The sequence below is a fragment of the Schistocerca serialis genome, chromosome 6, assembly GCF_023864345.2.
Source record: "Schistocerca serialis cubense isolate TAMUIC-IGC-003099 chromosome 6, iqSchSeri2.2, whole genome shotgun sequence".
NCBI lineage: Eukaryota > Metazoa > Arthropoda > Insecta > Orthoptera > Acrididae > Schistocerca > Schistocerca serialis.
The window spans coordinates 747,708,001-747,725,905 of record NC_064643.1 but is presented as its reverse complement, the minus strand read 5'-3'; the positions used below and the strand labels follow the sequence as shown (position 1 = coordinate 747,725,905).

Below are 17,905 nucleotides of genomic sequence, written 5' to 3'. Positions count from 1 at the left end.
AAATCTGGTGGTGGAGGGAATGATCCAGATGGTCCAGGTTGTGAAACAGACATCGAAATCGAACATATTGTGCTTGGTATCATGTTGTACCACTGGGTGGTCAACATCAGTTTTGGTCATAGTTTGGCGATAGCTGTTCATTCTGGTGAACAACTGGTTAGGTTAGTGTTGTTTTAATGTCCCGTCGACAACGAGGTCATTAGAGACGGAGCACAAGCTCGGGTTAGGGAAGGAAATCGGCCGTGCCCTTTAAAAGGAACCATCCCGGCATTTGCCTGAAATGATTTAGGGAAATCACGGAAAACCTAAATCAGGATGGCTGGAGACGGGATTGAACCGTCATCCTCCCGAATGCGAGTCCAGTGTGCTGAACAACTGGTTGGTTGTCATATTGACATAAAAAGCTGTGCAGTGGTTGCAGAAAAGTTGGTATATGACTTGACTACTTTCACATTTGGCCCTGTCTCTGATGGGATAGGATAAGGCTGTGACCGAACTGGGGTAGGAAATTTGGGGTGGGTGGATTTGGCAGATTATGCACCTGGGTCTTCCCTGTGGGAAGGGCTTGGGGTGGAAGTGATATAGCAATGGACTAGAATGTTGTGGAGGTTGGTTGGATGATGGAATACCACTTTAGGAGGGGTGGGAAGGATCTTAGATAGGATGTCCCTCATTTCAGGACCTGATGATAGATAATAAAAGCCCAGGATTTGGTTCAGTTGTTGCAGTCCAGGGTGATACTGGGTGATGAGGGGGTTGGTCCTTTGCAGCTGATTCCTAGGGGTTATGAGAGGTTTAGGGATGGATGAGAATATGCCATGGGAAATCTGTTTGTGGACTAGTTCTAGGGATTAGTGCTGTCGTGAAGGCTCTTGTAGGGCCTTCAGTATACTGGGTAAGGAGTTCTTACACTGCAGATACGCTGTCCATGAGTGGCTGGGCTGTATGGGAACAATTTTTCGATGTGGAAGGGTCAAAAGCGATCAAAATGTAGATTCCACAGATGGATAGTGGGCTGATATGGATAGATACATGAATGGAACCATCAGAAGGATGATCTACGTGTCCAGAGTGGTGGCAAACTGGACTGAGGAGGACCAGGTGAAGTGGATGCGAGAGAAGATGTTAAGAATGTGGAGGATTAGGAGTAGGGTGTTTGGCGCCTCATCCAGATGATGATATCATCAGTGAACCTGAGCCATACAAAACGTTTAGGATTCTGGGAGACACGGGAGGTTTCCTCTACATGACCCATAAACAGCTTGGCATAGACATCATCCTATACCAAGTTGTTTATGGAACATCTAGAGGATGCTTACGTAGCCACCTAAAACCCTGAATCCCTAATCTAATTCAGGTTTGTTGATGACATCTTAATGATATGGATGCACGGCCAAGACACTCTATCCTCATTCCTCTAAAACATCAAGACCTTCTCTCACATCTCACCTCATCCTCCTCAAACCAACACACCACCTTGTTGGATGTTGACTCCTACCTCTCTGGTTGCTCTGTCCACATCTAGTGCACTAACTATCAACAGTACCTACATTTTAACAGCTATCATCCCATCCACACCAAGAAAATACCATATAGCCTGGCCACCTATTGATCTCATATCAGCAGTGATGAGAATTCTGTTGCCCAATGTGCTGAAGGTCTCATGAGGGCTTGTACAGACACACACTACCTCACAAACCTGTTCTGCAAACAGATTTACTGGACCTAACACTCACACGCCTCCTGCAAACAGATTTACTGGACCTAACACTCACACGCCTCATCACCCTGCTCCAACGGCAGCTTCCCTTTCATGTCCTTCAGCTCTTATAACTACAGTCTGGTTTCTGTAAAAGTTGTAAATAACCTTTTGTTTCCTATATTTTGTCCCTGATACCTACAAAATTTCAAATAGTGTAGTTCAGTCAACATTGTCAAAATCTTTCTCTAAATCTGCAAATGCTATAAACATAGGATTTCCTTTCCTTAACCTATCTCCTAGGATAAATTGTAGGGTCACTACTGCTTTGCATGTTCCCACATTTCTCCAGAACCCTAACTGATCTTCCCCAAGGTCAGCTTCTACCTGTTTTCTCTTCTTCTGTGTATGATTCATGTCAATATTTTGCAACTTGACTTATTGATGTGATGGTTCAATAGTATTCACACCTCTCAGCACTTACCTTCTTTGGCACTGGAATGATTATATTTGTCCTGAAGTCTGAGGGTGTTTCACTTGTCTCATATATCTTGCACATCAGGTGGGAGTTTTGTCATGTCTGGATGTGTATTACAGTTTAAAATCTGGTTTCAACATCTCTAACATACCTTTAATAAGCAATCACAAACCTCCCAGTGTCCCTAGGTTCCTTCCACTAATAAAACCTTGTTTCAGAAATCTTAAACCAAATGTTAGCGATTATTAAATTATGCTCTGTGCAAAATTCTACCATGTGACTATCTCTTTAATTCCTGTCCCCAAGTACATATTACCCTAATGGTTTTCCTCCTCTTCCTTCTCATACTACAGAGTTCCAATCATCCGTTATAAATTTCCATCTCCCTTAACTAATTTCCTTTATCTCATCATACATTCTTTCAATCTCATCATCATCTGTGGAGCTAGTTGGGATATAAACTTGTGTTACTGTGATGGGCGTAGGGCTTTCATGTCTCTCTTGGTTATGATAATGATTCACTGTGTTGCATATAAGGGTGAAACAAGTGGTGTTTAGCCAAGATGTGCTCCACTCCACACATGGCCTTTATGGTATTTAATCTCCTGATAAGTATGCCAGGTTTTACCATATAAATGTCTTGGGGTGGCCACTTGTGATGTTGTTCACTGTAGTGGACCTGCTATACAGTGCTGCTAGACTATGACATGTCTGATGCTGAAAGAGATCTCCAACCTGCTCAGGCTACTAAAATAATGTAGTCAGTTTTGTGATACCTCTTCTGCATTATAAACCTAATTTTTCCACTGTACAACTTCATTTACAATTGCGGATGAAGAGAGATCTCAAGCTGTAATTCCAAATAGATCACAACATGTAGAATCACTGAGATCGTTTCAAGAGTCAGGCATGACAAAACTATAACACCTTGTGTGCAAGATATATGAGACAAGTGAAATACCCTCTATATATAATCTTCATTCGTCCTGGTGTTGACATTATTGCCCATGCCTTTTGCTTCGTGACTTCCAAGGCACCACCAAGCTGTGATATCAAAGCATAAGTGGCCCTTTACAGGAGGCGGAGGAGTTCACTTACCATTGCCCCATGTTGAAGTTCTGAGCTGACGTCATGTACAGCCCATCTGCACATACACCAAACCAGAGTGCACTCAGTGGGATGTTCCACATTTAAACACTACCTAAACAATGTTTCTTCTTTCCATGAACACCTTTTGTCGGCTTGAGTGGTCAGAAGTGGATCATATTATTCCCCAGAATTGACATGATACACCGCAATATATTAGCTTACCCACATTTTATTTTCTTATTAATTATTAGGCCATATTTTATTTTACTTTGATAACCATGTACTGATGTGACGGGGAGTCCTGTCCTTCCTTCCACCCCACTTCACTAAATCCCACTATATCTAATTTCAACCTTTCTACCCAATTAAAGGATCTAATGTTCTATGCACTGACCTGTAGATCACCAGTTTGCTTCTTCTGATGATGACATCCTCATGAGGAGTCCCCTTCTGGAGGTCAAAAAGGGGGCTATTTTATGTCCAGAATAATTTACCCAAGAGGATTCCATCATCATTTAGGCATACAGTACAGTTACATGCTATTGGGGGAAAAACATACGGCTGTAGATTCCTTTTGCTTTCAGGTGTTTGCAGTGCCAGCACTCTAAAGCCATCTTGGCTAATGTTAAAAGGCCAAAACAGTCAGTCATCCACACTGTGCCCGTCCAACTACTAAAAATGTTACTGCCCTTCTCCAGGAACAATGGGTTAGCCCACTCAATCTCTATACAGCCCTCATTCCACCATCGCACACAGTCTGCTTGCTTCTTTCCTTTTCCGCTACCCCCACCCCCTCCCCATCTCACCCCTGCCCGCCGCCCAACCTCCCGGCTGCACGTAGCTGCCTTACCCTCTCTCCACATTGTCCCTGCACACTCCCTAGCAACACTGCACTGTCCTCCTTACCCCCATCCATTCGCCACTCCTATCATGCACGGGTGCTGCTGCTCACAGTGCGGGTACAGTTGCCTGAGACTGCAGTCGTGTGTGTGTGTGTGTGTGTGTGTGTGGGGGGGGGGGGGGGGGGGGGGGTGTCTGTTTTTGATGGAAGGCCTTACGGGCCGAAAGCTGTATTTGTGACAGTCATTTCGTTGTGTCTATCTGTGACTCGGCATCATTTTTGATGGAAGGCCAGGCCGAAAGCCGTATTTGTGACAGTCATTTCGTTGTGTCTATCTGCGACTCAGCATCTCCGCTATATAGTGAGTGGCAACTTTCCTTTCCCTAATATTGTTGATCGCATGATCGGTTTCACTGGTAGCCTTGCCTCTGACGGGATAGGTGATGCTTGTAACCGGACTGCAGTAGGTGGTGATGGGAGAATGTGTGGGACAGGTGTTGCATCAACATTTATTACAGGGATATGAGCCATGAGTTAAGGGGTTGGGAGCAGGGATTGTGTAAGGATGGACGAGTATATTGTGTAGGTTCGGTGGAATAGGACTGTAGGAGGGGTGGGAAGGAAAGTGGGCCGGACATTTCTTGTTTCAGGACACGGCGAGAGGTAGTCAAAACCCTGGCGGTGAATGTAATTCAGTTGCCCCAGTCTTGGGTGGTACAGACTTAAGAGGGGAATGTTCCTCTGTGGTCGGATGGTGGGACTTTGGGAGGTGGTGGGAGACTGGAAAGATAAGGCACAGGAGATTTGTTTTTGTACAAGATTGGGACAGTTCACCTAGTTCAGATTCACTGATGACATACATGCGATCTCTATTAAGGGTGAGGACACTTATCCACCTTCCTCCAGAACCTCAACAACTTCTCCCTCATTTGCTTCATGTGACCCTACTCAACTCAACAAGCCACGTTCCTAGATAGATGTTGACCTCCACCTCAGATATGGCTACATCAGTACCTCCGTCCATATCAAACATACTAACCACCAGCAATACCTCCACTTCAACAGCTACCACCTGTTCCATACCAAGAAGTCCCTTCCATACAGCCTAACCACCCGTGGTCCTTGCATCTTTAGGGACAAGCAGTCCCTCTCGAAATGTACCGAGGGTCTCACTGAAGCCTTCATGGACACAGATGGAAGGAGCATCTGCGTCAATACAGAAAAGTTTCTTTATCCATAGCGAGAACCCAGTCCCATATACTGTTCCTGCATTGTTTTTTGGCTCATGGAATTGCCCCAGATGGAATTACCATCATATTACCCACCTCCGGCTGCCAGCCCTCCTTCCACAATGATCTCCACCTGTTCAGATCCTGCCACTCCAGTGCTCACCAACATAGTCCTGCAAAATCATAACAGCCATGCCAAACCTCCTTACAGTACCTTCTCTCCATCTGCAGAATTCTCCTGCAATGCAATCCCAAATTCCTGGGACCCATAACACACTTTGAAACTCTTGCCCTCCAGGAACTAGAGCAACATGTACAACACCACCTCAAAAAGCTCTCCACCCTGCTCACTTTGTACGTCTGCCTTGGAGTACCACTGTCAACCACCTCTACAACAGCCTCCAAACCACCTCCACGTTCCCTCATAGCTGAAAACCCTGTCTCGCAGGCCTACTATATTTACCCCACCCTCCAAAACGCCCTCTCATCATCATACAGAATCCAGAACCTAAACAAACCCTCAACACTGTCATGAATCTTTCCTCCAGAAGCCTTAGCATCACAGATATATCAGTCCTTTCCAAAGGCCTCACCTTTTGCCCCACTCCCAAATTCAGTCATGCAAGACTTGTTAAAGACCTTGTCTCCTTCTCCCAGTCCCTACAGTGGAAACACTTATTCACCACCAACCCTACCAAACAGACTCAACCAAAGATCAATGTTGGATCCTGCCTAACTCAGTTAACTCCTCCATCCAACCATGATCCACCCCCACTGCCCCCAAATCACCCTCTGTAAATTTTCCGTAGTGTCTTATCCTCGAACCTTGCCTCACCATCATTCCCCAAAGCCCTCAAGATGCAAACTAACCTTACATCCGCAGTCCACTATCCAAAAACTGATCCCGACCTTATGAAGCTACCTGCGGACAAATGCTCCACTACTGTTGCTTGAAGTACCCTGCAAGCTGTCAGACACATCCACCTACAAACCTTGCCACAGCGACCCCATTCCAGAAATACAGCAGGATCTCCAGTCACTCCTCAAATCCTTAGGCCCATCCCGGAACCTCTCCATGGAGTCCATCTCTCTGCTCATTCTTACCACTCCCTGCACTCCTACCTTCTAAATGCTTCCTAAAGTCTATAAACCGAACCACCCAAGACACTCCATTGTGCCCAGTTACTGTGCCCCCACTGAGAGAATCTCTGCTCTCGTAGACCAACACCTTCAACCTACCCGGAACCTACTCTCTTATATAAACGATACCAACCATTTCTTCCACTGACTCTCCACAGTTCCTGTCCCTTTACCACACAGTACCCTGCTTGTCACTGTTGATACCACCTCCCTTTACACTAACATCCCTCATGCCCGTGGCCTTACTGCTATTGAACAGTACCTTTTCCAACACCCGACAAATTCCAAACCAACAACCTCCTTCCTAGTTGCCAAGACCAACTATATCCTCACCCACAAATACTTCTCCTTTGAAGGCATTACCTACAAACAAATCTGAGGTACAGCTATGGGCACCCGCATGGCACCATCCTACGCCAATCTATTCATGCGCCATCAAGAGGAATCCTTCCTATACACCTTGAATCCTAAACCCCTCACCTGGTTCAGATTCACTGAAGACATCCTGCGATCTGGATCGAGGGTGAAGACACCCTATCCACATTCTTCCAGAACCTCAACTGCTTCTCCCCTATTTGCTTCACCTGCTCCTACTCAACGCAACAAACCACCTCCCTATAATCTGTTCATCATAAGAACCTCATTTGGATTTTAGTACCATGTGGAACTGCAGCCAAGCTGTCTCGAGTAGTGTCAAGTACGATAATAAGGGTATGTTTTGTGCTGTGCGTTAAGCACACATCGACTTAACAATAATACGGAACAACAGCTTCACTGGTGCATTTAACTTGGACAGCACTGGCTGGGCAGCTGGTACAGCTAGCCTGCTGGACATGGCCAGCTGCAGTTCACACGTAAAGAGATGAGCAGAGTAGCAATACAGCTTCAAATGTCGTTTAATTTTTAAACAAAATTAAATAATACACTGCAAATCTCCCATAATACACTCCTTATATGAAACTGCAACATGTTATCGTTTTTAGCTAACGTACTATTGTAATTAACAACAAGAATGATGAAAATTCCTGACTTACCACAGGGTATTTTTCTGCATAAGCTGTGTGCAACGTAAGAGAATATTGAAGGATTTCAATGTATAGTTAAATATTGAAGCCACTGATGGTATTACTTACAGTCACTCATCTGGTAATTCTTAGCTCCTTCCTTAATAGAATCCGATAAATACATTTCAGTTCTGGAATTGTCACCCGCTACATTGATAATGAGCATATCAACAACAGAAACCACAAGGCCAACCAGGTGCAGCATTTTCTCTTCTCCTTTTTTGACGAGCTGTTCTATATGCCACCAGCATTTGGCAGTGGCATATGAAAAAGCAGTGTGTGTTACTTCCAGTTCGTCTCGTTACTTCTCGGGCCATATCCCATAGCTTGTCTCGAAATCAGTTCTGTTGGGTTCTTATTGTAATGGTACAGTAGCAAATGTAAAAATACAACATTTGTATGATGTGCTCGATGCTGTGAAAAGATAGTTTCTCATGTTTTCTACGATACTTACCTACCTCTGTCGTATAAAATGATGGACATAGAGGATTTGGATTTCCATTTTTGCCTTAAAAAATTAAATTGTTATGTTTATGGCTGGAAGCAAGGGGAAACTACAGCCGTAATTTTTCCCGAGGGCATGCAGCTTTACTGTATGATTGAATGATGATGGCGTCCTCTCGGGTAAAATATTCCAGAGGTAAAATAGTCCCCCATTTGGATCTCCGGGTGGGGACTACTCAAGAGGACATCGTTATTAGGAGAAAGAAAACTGGCGTTCTACAGGTTGGAGCGTGGAATGTCAGATTCCTTAATCGGGCAGGTAGCTTAGAAAATTTAAAAAGGGAAATGGATAGGTTAAAGTCAGATGTAGTGGGAATTAGTGAAGTTCGGTGGCAGGAGGAACAAGACTTGTGGTCAGGTGAATACAGGGTTATAAATACAAAATCAAATAGGGGTAATGCAGGAGTAGGTTTAATAATGAATAAAAAAAATTGGAGTGCGGGTAAGCTACTACAAACAGCATAGTGAACGCACTATTGTGGCCAAGATAGACACGAAGCCCATGCCTACTACAGTAGTACAAGTTTATATGCCAACTAGCTCTGCAGATGATGAAGAAATTGATGAAATGTATGACGAGATAAAAGAAATTATTCAGGTAGTGAAGGGAGATGAAAATTTAATAGTCATGGGTGACTGGAATTCGACAGTAGGAAAAGGAAGAAAAGGAAACGTAGTAGGTCAATATGGATTGGGGCTAAGAAATGAAAGAGGAAGCCGCCTGGTAGAATTTTGCACACAGCATAACTTAATTATAGCAAACAATTGGTTCAAGAATCATGAAAGAAGGTTGTATACATGGAAGGACCCTGGAGATACTAAAAGGTTTCAGATAGATTATATAATGGTAAGACAGAGATTTAGGAACCAGATTTTAAATAGTAAGACAGTTCCAGGGGCAGATGTGGACTCTTGACCACAATCTATTGGTTATGAACTGTAGATTAAAAATTGAAGAAACTGCAAGAAGGTGGGAATTTAAGGAGATGGGACCTGGATAAACTGAAAGAACCAGAGGTTGTACAGAGTTTCAGGGAGAGCATAAGGGAACAATTGACAGGAATGGAGAAAAGAAATACAGTAGAAGAAGAAAGGGTAGCTTTGAGGAATGAAATGGTGAAGGCAGCAGAGGATCAAGTAGGTAAAAAGACGAGGGCTAGTAGAAATCCTTGGGTAACAGAAGAGATACTGAATTTAATTCATGAAAGGAGAAAATACAAAAATGCAGCAAGTGAAGCAGGCAAAAAGGAATACAAATGCCTCAAAAATGAGATCGACAGGAAGTGCAAAATGGTTAAGCAGGGATGGCTAGAGGACAAATGTAAGGATGTAGAGGCTTATCTCACGAGGGGTAAGGAAAATTAAAGAGACCTTTGGAGAAAAGAGATCCACTTGTATGAATATCAAGAGCTCAGATGAAACCCAGTTCTAAGCAAAGAAGGGAAAGCAGAAAGGTGGAAGGAGTATGTGAGGGTCCATACAGGGACGATGTTCTTGAGGACAATATTATGGAAATGGAAGAGGAAGTAGATGAAGATGAAATGGGAGATATGATACTGCGTGAAGAGTTTGACAGAGCACTGAAAGACCTGAGTCAAAACAAGGCCCCGGGAGTAGACAACATTCCATCAGAACTACTGACAGCCTTGGGAGAGCCAGTCGTGACATCTGGTGAGCAAGATGTATGAGACAGGCGAAATTCCCTCAGACTTCACGAAGAATATAATAATTCCAATCCCAAAGAAAGCAGGTGTTGACAGATGTGAAAATTACCGAACTACCAGTTTAATAAGTCACAGCTGCAAAATACTAACGCGAATTCTTTACAGACAAATGGAAAAACTGGTAGAAGCTGACCTCGGGGATGATCAGTTTGGATTCCGTAGAAATGTTGGAACACGTGAGGCAATATTGACCTTACAACTTACCTTAGAAGAGAGATTAAGGAAAGGCAAACCTATGTTTCTAGCATTTGTAGACTTCGAGAAAGCTTTTGACAATGTTGACTGGAATACTCTCTTTCAAATTCTGAAGGTGGCAGGGGTAAAATACAGGGAGCGAAAGGCTATTTACAATTTGTACAGAAACCAGATGGTGGTTATAAGAGTTGATGGGGCATGAAATGGAAGCAGTGGTTGGGAAGGGAGTGAGGCAAGGTTGTAGCCTCTCCCCGTTGCTATTCAATCTGTATATTGAGCAAGCAGTAAAGGAAACAAAAGAAAAGTTCGGAGTAGGTATTAAAATCCCTGGAGAGGAAATAAAAACTTTGAGGTTCGCCGATGACATTGTAATTCTATCAGAGACAGCAAAGGACTTGGAAGAGCAGTTGAACGGAATGGACAGAGTCTTGAAAGGAGGATATAAGATAAACATCAACAAAAGCAAAACGAGGATAATGGAATGTAGTCGAATTAAGTCGGGTGATGCTGAGGGAATTAGATTACGAAATGAGACACTTAAAGTAGTAAAGGAGTTTTGCTATTTGGGGAGCAAAATAACTGATGATGGTCGAAGTAGAGAGGATATAAAATGTAGACTGGCAATGGCAAGGAAAGTGTTTCTGGAGAAGAGAAATTTATTAACATCCAGTATTGATTTAAGTGTCAGGAAGTCGTTTCTGAAAGTATTTGTATGGAAGTGAAAAATGGACGATAAATAGTTTAGACAAGAAGAGAATAGAAGCTTTCGAAATGTGGTGCTACAGAAGAATGCTGAAGATTAGATGGGTAGATCACATAACTAATGAGGAGGTATTGAACAGAACTGGGGAGAAGAGGATTTTGTGGCACAATTTGACTAGAAGAAGGGATCGGTTGGTGGGACATATTCTGAGGCATCAAGGGATCACCAATTTAGTTCTGGAGGGCAGCGTGGATGGTAAAAATCGTAGAAGGAGACCAAGAGATGAATACACTAAGCAGATTCAGAAGGATGTAGGCTCCAGCAGGTACTGGGAGATGAAGAGGCTTGCACAGGATAGAGTAGCATGGAGAGCTGCATCAAACCAGTCTCAGGACTGAAGACCACAACAACAACAACAACATGTTTTCTTAATTTAAACAACCTTTATGAACCGTCTTTCATAAAAATCGATAGTTAAGAATTTGTATTTGAAATGGAAACTGGAATTTCGCGTCCAGTATGTAGGCTAATTAGAAACAAGAAGACGTGCATTATTCATGAAAAATGATGATGAGTTTTATAATTACGAGATGTAGGCATTTAAAATAGAACAAGAAAAAACTGATTCTGCGGAGACTTGAACCAACGCACGAATTACCGCATTGTATTCACATTCCATTATGCTACCTACTGCGCTACATTTTCTACGTCATGTAGTTACTCAACTGCATGTAGTTACTCAACTGCATTGTATACAACGGAGAAAACCTTAAAGCCAATTACCTCGTAAATTTATCAAAAACGTTAAGAACAGCCTATTTCTCGGCACATTTTAACCGTGTTCCACGTGTGTATTTCACTACGGAACACAAAGCAGCCTCAGCCCTTTTCATACTGCGCATTAACAGTGCGACAATCAAGAGCACAACGCTGCAGAGGCTGTGGCTGTTTACGATTTTTTAAGTAAAAAATTACGTAGCTAAAGCGTGATTAAGGAAAACATTGTTATGGCTGTTAACACATTTGAGTATCTTTAAGTTTCATTTAACGTAACTTAGTAATCGGATACCTAATACATAAGTAGGACCTACTTCCAAGAGCGTAACAACACTAGTGTACGTGTGCTGCAGCTTCTGACCAATCATCACATTTGTGTTTGTTTACATCTGGTTTATTCTTATGATGTATGGATTGTAGATGTCCATATCAAAACTACTAACCACCGGCAATACCTCCATTTCGACAGCTGCCACCCATTCCATACCAAGAAGTCCCTTCAATACAGCCTAACCACCCGTGGTCGTTGCATCTGCGATGACGAGCGGCCCCTGGCAGTGGTAGAACACTTGCCCACGAAAGGAAAAGATCCTGAGTTCGAGTGTCAGTCCGGCGCACAGTTTTAATCTGCCAGGAAGTTTCATAAATTTCTTGACTATCCCATGTTAAAATATCGTTCAAGTGTGTGGGTCCCATACCAGGTATGACAAGGGTAATTGAACATATACAAAGAAAGGCAGCATGAATGTTCACGGTAAAGTGAGAGCGTCATGGAAATACGGAGAAACCTGAACTGGCAGACGCTAATCGTCCAACTGACAGACGTTAATCATCCCATGAAAGGCTGTTTACAAAGTTTCAGAAACTAAGTTTAACTGAAGAATCTGGGAATACACTACAACCCGCTTCGCATCGTTCCTGTGTGGATTGCATGCACATTAGGCTAATTGTTATGTGCGCTTTAAGCATATAAGTAGATCACTTGTGATGAAGCAAGTTGGGATAGTTTTACTTTCCCTCCTGTTTTGCCATCTGCCTCCTTAAAATTCATTTTTTCACTTTTAAGATCCATGTGTATAATCTGCATTTCCATAAAAGAGAAAGGTTGGCCCTCAGTTTTAAAGAATATAACAGCAGATCTCATTTTGTGCTTAGTTTTATGTATGTAATTGATTTTATAATTTATTTTGACTATTACTTGTTAGTATCTTTCATTATAGGGCGAAATCAGCAGTTGTTTTGTAACTTAAATTCTATTGTTTATATATAAACAAATATAAATTCTATTCTAATTATAAACATTTGGAAGACAAAATAATAGTAATCTATTTAGCTCTATTCGAAAACGTGTTAGCAAGTTCTTTTCAGTTTTGTCAAAAGTATTGTTTGCGTAACTATATTTGTTTATTTCATGATTTAAACAAATAATTCGGCTTAACCCTTGCAGTAGAAGAAACTTGAAAAGACGGAATTGTTCGATGTATTCAGTTAATTTTATGAGTTAAGTTTTAATTGCAATATCTGTAAATTTAACTTTCAACAATGTGTAGTTTAGGCATCTATTGTTTTGAGGATACATAAGGGCCCAATTTTTTGTCACGAGACAGTCAGTCCACAGCCGAATTTCAGGTGAGAAACCTGTGTTGGTAAGAACGACGACAGTACAACTTAACATTCAAATACGTGTTACATCAATAGGCCGTGTGTTAAAGCAATGACAGTGTCTGTTTCATAAGTACCTGATTATTCCGAAAGAACTGTGAATTATGTGGTTATGTTTTTAGTGCTCGTAGATGTTCAACAGTAAACTATGGAAGCAGTATGTGGATGTTCGCCTGGAAACCATTAATGAGGCTTATAGAAAGTTTAACAGTAGTGCACTGGTCATATTAAATGTGTATTGGGGGGGGGGGGGGGGGGTTGTGAAAAGTGAAAGTAAACATCTGTGAAACGCAACTGTGTACCTGTTGGCTAAAATTTTTACCTTAGTCAGTGTCCAAATTACAAAACCCATTTTTCAGCCAGTGTAGCAATGCAGTTACGTCGACTCCGAGGACAACAAACGTAGAAAATAAAGCAGGCCAACCGCTACATGTGGTTCCCCGATGTAATGAATATTGTACATAGCCACAATAAACAATGACTCGCGAATTTTGAGCAGAGTACTCAACAGCGGTATACAGTGTAGTGGTGCAAGAGCCAATCAACACATAGGTTTCATGGCCGCGGTATGACAGCAGCCAATCAGCGAGCAGGTTCTATGGAAGCAGCCATTCAGCACGCAGGTGAACGCAGCTGACTGGAGATAAAAAAGACTCATCGCCGAGAGAATTACAACTTGCAGCAGACAACAAATCAAGATGACAACTGCAGCGACCATGCAGATGAGTGACAAAGAACCGAGATGGCAACTGCAACAACAGCAGCAGCAGCGAATAAGGTAATTTCATAAGAAAACCTGTTTTGCATTAAGTGATACATAATGAGTGGCCTTAACGAACACGACAGTGTGTCAGGACAAAGGTGTAGAGGTTAAGTTGTTAAACAAATAGGACGTAAGTGCGACTGGTTCTGTAGATATGAATGTAACTTTGAAGGATGGGGACAAAAGTCCTGTTGTAAAGAGCGAAATGGACATAGATAAGATCCTTAAGGTTAGTGAGGAGGAATCTAGTAGCGAAAATCTGCAAGGGCAAAAGTTTATGGCAAACGGAAAAGTGGAAGCGATGTTAAGGCAAATTACAAGTAGTTTGAGTGTTTTGAGTAATATGAGTACGAAAGAAGACATTAGTAGGGTGGAAAATAACATCAGTAGAATGAAAAAAGACTTGAGCATGGTGAAAAAGAAAACTGATAGCATTGGAACTGACATGGTTAGCTTAAAGGATGAACTGAAGAAAGAAATTAAAAAGGAAATTAAGCTAGTTAGCACTAATCTTTCAGAATTAAATAAGACATTTAAGGCAGTAATTAAAGATTGTGATGATACTAATGAGAAATTAACGTTGAGTAGTAAATATGTAGAAGAGAGAGAGAAACTTTGTGATGACAATAGTAGGAAGGTGGAGGTTTTTTAGAAACAATGTGCTGAAAATAGAGTTAAACTTGAGAACCAAATCGATCATATTAGAAATGATCTAGAAAAAGAGGTAGAAACCAAGAGTGCCTAGTGGTAGAGGAAAGAACTGACAAAATTAAACAGAAATGCATATTCAAAATGGACTGAAAGGCAGATAAACATGGGAGAGGTACAAAATCCAAAGCATAGAGAAAGTAACAAGGAATTACATTAGTGTCTGATTCCACCCGTCTGCTTTGACCAATGACATAACCAATATGGCGGAAACGACCATTCACGACGACTCCAATATGGCGCTTATGACGTCATTACGAAAACATAACAACAGCACAGCGAAAATAAATTAAAAAACCAACACACACATCTACCTCCAAAAATATAATCAATCTAACAGGACCAGTGTGGGGAAGTTGGGAGTTTTTCGGTGGGGCAAACTTAATATAAACACACACCACCATCACAAACCACACAAAACGACGACACAACACGACAACACAAAATTCCATTACACTTGCAATATCCTCAGGAATCGGTCACTTCCCTTAACCTATATGGGTCAACAGCAGCTCACGAAGCCAAAACACCCATAGTAGCTACAACAGCCCATTGGGATCGGACACTTCCCTTGACCTATTTAGCTCAAAAACAACTAACGATACAAAAAAATTTAAATCGAGTACTTCCCCAAGTGCCAATACCGAAACATCAACCGAAACACATACAGTAAATACCACCGACCACACAACAAAGAAATACCCCACTGAACATCACAATACACGTAAAATACACTAAGAAAAAAGACTACTTACCACAAAAAAATTCTGGCGTTACACACTAGGTCAAGCACCACAATCATACACACACGCACACACACACACACACACACACACACACACACACACACACACACACACACACACACACACACACACACAAACGCAACCAAAACAAGCTCCCAACCCATTCACAACCTACCGGCCTCCCCCCCCCCCAACCTTCACCGTCCCCCCAAAATCAAACATCCATCAACAAATAAATAACAAAAAAATTAACAAATCTCAATCACACACTACAACTCAAAAACAACCGCAACAAAGAAGATCCTCCACAACATAATCATAAAACAGCCACCACCCACCCACATCCACAAACATTACAAACAACTCCCCTCCCCCCCCCCCCCAACTGAGCTGCAGCCCCCCACTCTTTGACCAACCACCTTTGGTTTATACATTTTACTAATAGCCCTTAAAAAAACCCGAAAAATGCAATAGCCCACAGGGACACACTTCCACCAACAATACTCATCTAAATAAGACTGAAGGTTAGAAGAGCACCTCTTCCCACTCCCAATGACTGATTTAACCGCCCCCAAAACCCCTCTATCGTATTTGTGCATGCCCCAGTCACATAATTCGTGATTTCTGAATATGTTTAACAACTAAATGGTCATACCGCACCTGGCCGAACCCCCTATAAGGTGAAAAAGAATCTAAAACTATTGTACTACCCTCCTCTATATACTCCTCAATTAATCCCACCAATTCCCTCTTTGTTCATCCCTCCAAAACCCTAAACACACACACTAAATAACCACCCCCAGAAACAACAGCTGCACCCCCCGCACCCCGCCACCCATAAACCAACCAGAGACTTAGCCCTCCCATACTACTTCTTCCCAAACTGCGACTTGTCAACCTCCATCACGACCCCAGGCCCACCCAACTTACCCCTGTAGTTAATATATTCAGAACAAACTTCCCTACAATACGAAAACAAGTCAAAAATAGTCCTCTCACTTACACCAGTCGCAAGTGCACAAAAACTATGAGAAGGTCTATAACAAAAATATCACGTCATCAAAACTATCTCTCTCGTGCCCAACCTAGACCTCTCGTACCAGGTACCACGCCTTATGTAGCGCCAAAGGTAGACTCTTTGGCACCACCGCATGTAGCAGTCCCTGATCCGAGACGCCTGAACTTTAGCCAACCTCGTGTTCTTCCGATACACACCGCATTTCACGACCTCAGCCAGCAGCCCGAATATTTGCAAGAATTTTATGAGGGAGAGATTATCATCCCCCATTTCAGCCTGCAAACGAGCACTATTGTATTTATCAGTCATATCCATACCTAACAAAAGCAGCCACGAATTCAATTAAACGACTTACCACACGACATACAGCAAACAACGCTACAATAACTTAAACATAATTCTTAACTCACTGAAACCAATTTCTGTAGAAAAATTTCTATTGAAGAACAGTCACAACCAACAACTGAACAGTTGGCAAGCAGCGATACAAAAATGAACCCAATACACCACACAACACGCAAACCATAAACACACCACCAGAGGACACCACAGACAGCAACAAAACGACGACTACAAACACAACACACTCATAAACTAAACTCCGCACTGTCGTGACGTAACACACAACCGCCACCTTACGTCACGGGACAAAGGTGGGTGGGATCGGACGCCTCCATTGACCCAGTGACAGTATGTATAATAATCATTTTGGTAAGCAGGATGATATTTTTTTCCAAGAAATAGATTGAGGATTTGTTGTATGAAGAAGATCACATGGTAAGTAAAAAGGAAGTGTATCAACCTGTAATAGCACCAAGTGTACAAGGTGTATGTGTTAAGTGTTTTCTGGACAGTGGTAGTGATTCGAACGGCATTTCACAGGCATTTTTTGAGTCTATTAATAACACAGAGGGTATAGTAATGATGCATGTTTCTGGAATAAAATTATTGGAATTACAATTGAATCAGTACCATTAGCTGCTGATGTGTGTTAATATACATCAATGGGGACAGTTGAAAATGTGTGCCTCGACCGGGGCTCGAACCCGGGGTCTCCTGCTTACATGGCAGACGCTCTATCCATCTGAGCTACCGAGGGCCACTTTCGGACATGTCCGAAAGAAGAGATGCCATCTTCATATCGTTTAAGGCTAACCAGCTGATGACCTCCTTCAGTGGGGATGCACATGATTTGCCTGAACTCTTACGGGACTCGGTGGATTGTCTGCCGCGAGTAATGGGTATAATGGCAGAGGCACTACAAATGTAGTGCGTGGACTATAAGTTGAGAATGTGGGTCTCGTGGGGAGTGTGCTGGCAATAAATCCCTGCAGTCGCACACTATCCTCTGTACCCTCGATGGCTCAGATGGATGTAAGCAGGAGATCCTGGGTTCGAGTCCCGGTCAGGGCACACATTTTCAACTGTCCCCGTTGTTGTACAGGGTGCATCAAAAGAATGTATACACACTTTGAAGTGTCATAGAAAATTTATTTCCCGTTCTACAATGTTAAATTTCTGGAAATGGAAAGCTTAAAATCCAATTGGAAAAATAAATGTACTTT

General features: G+C 42.4%; 1 non-coding gene across 1 annotated transcript; it reads right to left on the bottom strand.

Annotated features, from left to right (window-relative positions):
- Positions 1-17,365: 17,365 nt before the first annotated feature.
- On the bottom strand, positions 17,366-17,440 carry Trnat-ugu (transfer RNA threonine (anticodon UGU)). Its single transcript has one exon. It is a non-coding gene; the product is annotated as a tRNA-Thr (tRNA).
- Between the last annotated feature and the right edge of the window lie 465 nt (positions 17,441-17,905).